Genomic DNA, 4,015 nt, shown 5'->3' with positions numbered 1-4,015 from the left:
TATAACTGAAACCCAAGCACAAAAATCTGTAAGTCTACAACTGTATCTCATGGTGTTTCACTAATAAAATTTCTTTTTAAAAATCAATGTATGTGAAAATTGTTATATCTGATCACAGGGTTGGTAAATCCCTGACTAAGAATTTATTATGCTATTTGCTGCTTGAGGAGGTGTCATGTGGTCACGTATGTGGCTGCGTGGTCCAGAGGATTCAGGATGTATAATCTGGGCCAGTGAGTCAATGTGGCAGGGCTATGGCCACAGGCTTGGCTGCTGGAGCTTTGGAAAGTATGATGGAGTGGGAGGGGTGTGAGGGAGACTACCCACCCTGACTCCAAAACACACCGGAATCCTCAGCCTGGGCACCGGGTACTGAAATTGCTAGCAGATTGGTTTCTCTGCAGAATGTTCTCGGAGAACAACATGAAGTGGTTTATTTGAGCCCTTTGCTGCAGCGGTGGGGTGTGGAGCATCTGCTGGGGCTTCATTGGGAGGATCTTCATCCCATCCACCTCCCAGGTGCCCTAGAGCTTTTAGCTGTGTGGGCCAGTGATTTCAATATTTTTTTTTTGCTTGGTGTCCATCTTCTGGAAGGTTTAGTGTGGAATCTGTAGAGAAGGTTCAGTGAGTGAGTCAACATCCATTTTTGCTTTTTAATGTATATATCTGCATTCTAGAACAGGTATTTGGTCCAAATTTCTTGAGGGAACTTTTGGGATTTTTGCCAAAGAATACAGAGCTTCATATTTATGCTATAAAAACCAGTGGTGTCATCATGGATAACATCCTTCCTTTGTTGAAGCAAATTTTCCAAAACCAGATCATAGCATTATTTAGTACAGTAAGTCACACCCTCCATCCCTTTCACACTATTGACAACTGCAAACCATTTGTAGTCCTATCCAAATGGAAAACATTGGCTCTAGTGCATCCTGTTATGAAATCATCAAGCACTGGATTATAGCACTGACAACGGAGGGAACATTAAGAAACATCAGAGTGGAAAGAGTAAGATTATAATAAAGGAAGATAGAAAAGGGAGGCATTCAAAAGACTAGGGTATGCTGAGTGTTCCTGGAACTCGGTTCTCTTCAATTAATACTAGGGTATATCTATTTTCCATTGTGTTTTAGCCATGTGCAAAGTGTAGGTTGACTACAGATGATATTTATCTGGTCATTTCAACTGACTTTCAAAGTAGTTTTGACTTCCCTCTTTTTACAGATGAGGGTAACCTCAGGTAACTGAGGTTTTGAGGGAAAGATTTCATAAGCAGAGACTGTTGTGTATGCAGAATCCCCCACAGTTCATGCCATTTCATCTTCTAAATAGTATCCGAGTGATCCTGCTCTGAGGCCATAGCTGATCAGAAAAGGCCTAGACATCTGACAACAGTGGGGGCCATTTCATGTGTTGCCAGTAGCTGAGTTGCCAGTAGCCTGTGGCTTGTACTTTCAGGTTCAAAAAATTGTAACCTGGGTCAATGTGGTTTCTCTCTTATGATTTTAGAATCAGAACAAATTCTGCCATTGAACTATGGATGTTGAGCACTAAGCTGGTGAGTATATAATACAAGGGCAGCCCTTCTAGGCCTTCTTTTAATAGGCTTAGTAAGAAAGACAAGCAAATGCAAAAGGGGAAGACAACAGAAACATAGATGTTAAGAGAAAATGTATGACAAACCTGAGATACACAAATGGAGGGGAAGGCAGAAATTCTTAATGTCTCATTGTGCTTATCCCTGGCTTGCGTAAGCCCTCTGAAATGACAGAATAATCCTTTCCTCCTGCAATCACATAAGTGGCCTCTATTAAAACTCCTCTTCAATAGAGTTATGTCAAAAACCAGTCTTATAAGGCTGATGATACACCCTGCCCTCTTCATTCACAATGTAGGCAATATCCACTATGTTCAACAAAGAGACCAGCTGAAGGGCTTGTGAGACAAGTGCCATCATCTGTTGTTTGGGTTTACTTCCTTATGCCTCCAGCTCTGAGGAAAGTTTTTGTCTCCAGGTTAGTCCCTGTCACTGCTGCCTTTCTCTCCAGGCTTTTCTCCTGCTTCCTGTCATCAGAATCATACCAGCCAGTCACTTGGGCTCAGTTCACTGACTTGTACTGAGGTACACAAGGTATGCAGCCAGGATATTGCCTCCTTTACTTAACTTATGGGTTCTCTTCCTGCCAAACACAGGTGTGTTTTTCATAGATCAAGGGATTAATATGAGCCTGCACAAAGAAAGGCTATAGTAATTTAGTCAAGAGATGAAAACATGAGGATATCCTGGCTTCTGGTTTAGTTTCTCCTCCTAACTCACTGTGTGGTCTTTGGCACATTGGTATCTCTGAGTCCTTAATATTTACCAATATAACAGAGGGAGTGAAGATGACTTGATTAAGACAACCACAGTCTGTCACTCCAATATTTCCTATATTCAATATTTCCAATATTCAAATTTAATGATCTTTCCCTTCACTTCACATTTCAAGAGGGGACCCTAGATTATTTGAGGAATTTCTGTTTTGACATAATACTTGTTGTGGCTATGTCCAAAAAGCAGTGCAGATCAGGTTAGAGACAAAGAATGAAATTAATAGGGAAGCAATTGAAACAAACTGAAGATTCAGCAAAAAAGAGGGGCCCTTTATATCAGCAGTTCCGGAATTTAAGAGCAACTGTGTGAAGGACAGAGGTGCAGGTATGCACACTGCTAAACTAGCACGTGTTCCTAACACATCCATCACAGCACGGCAGGCTCTCAGGCTTTATTTAGGTAAAATTCCCATTGAGCCTCAGCAGTCAGGACTCAGTCTGACTCAGAGCTTCAGCATTTTGGCCTACAGGGAGATGAGTCATGATGATGAAATTCCAAGAAAAAAGAACATTCTTATAATTAGCTTTGAGACAACTGGCTGTGATTTTTTTCTGGAAGTGCCTTTTGAGGGTTAGATACTTCTTTAAGGGGGCCGGAAGGATTGGGTGGATTTTGCTGCTCACTGCCTGCCCATGGTCTGTTTGCTTTTCTCCAAGGGCACTATGTGCTAGTTCCTTTAACAGGCCATCAATGGAAAGACTAAGCACTCAGCCTCTGACTTTCATTCTTCAGCTGTGATCTTTTGCTTCAAGAGGAGACAGAGTTCTCAGAGGAGCCCAAGGCCATGGCTGGGCTGGGCTGGGCTGGCCGCACCACCCTCCCACTGAAGGTCCTACTGCTGAGCAAAGGCGAGGGGTCAGTCTTAACCAGTTCCCTGTTCCTGTGACTGCACAAACTCATTTTGTGCCTTTTTGCCAAGCCCCCTCCCATGGCAGGAAATCAAAGCTGACACTGACTTTGCAGTCAGAATATTTCCATGGGGAATGGGATGTGGATAAACAATTTCTTGACTGTTCCTTGGACAAGAGAGGGTTTTGTTGGAATTCAGCAGGCGTGGCTCAGTTTCCTATTTTTTATTTACCCTGATGGAAAGCTTGTTCTCTTACATGTCTCCATCTTGCCCCAAGGACATGCCATCTCAAGGATATAATTGGGATTTCCTTCAACAAGTCCAAATAGCCAAAGGGTGGTTTAGGTCTGCAGAAAACAGGCTTGGTGCTCTAAGTAGAAGTGGTGTGCATGTCTAGTTACAGAAGATCTCAGCAAATACCTTTTGCCAAGTCCTTCTTATCAGCATGTAGACTATCTTTTGATTATTCACTTAAAAATTGGCTATACATCAAGTACATGCCTTCATTAAGCTGATTCTAAGGAATATTAATATGACTAAGATATAGTTGCTTTTCACAAGGAACTAATTTTGCTTGTTTGTATTGAGGTCACACCCAACAGTACTTGGAGGATACTCCTGGTTTTGTGCTCAGAAGTCACGCCAGTGGTGCTTAGGGACCATCAAGCCCCAGAATCTAACTCGGCCTCCTACATGCAAAGCCAGCACGTTAGGTCCTCTGAGCCCTCCCTCCATCCCAGGAACTCCTCTTTTAATATGGGAAATACTGGCAAATGATCATGATAATACAA

This window comes from Sorex fumeus, unplaced genomic scaffold (genome assembly GCF_029834395.1).
Source record: "Sorex fumeus unplaced genomic scaffold, SorFum_2.1 ptg000069l, whole genome shotgun sequence".
Classification (NCBI taxonomy): Eukaryota; Metazoa; Chordata; class Mammalia; order Eulipotyphla; family Soricidae; genus Sorex; species Sorex fumeus.
Note: the sequence above shows the minus strand (reverse complement) of the source record.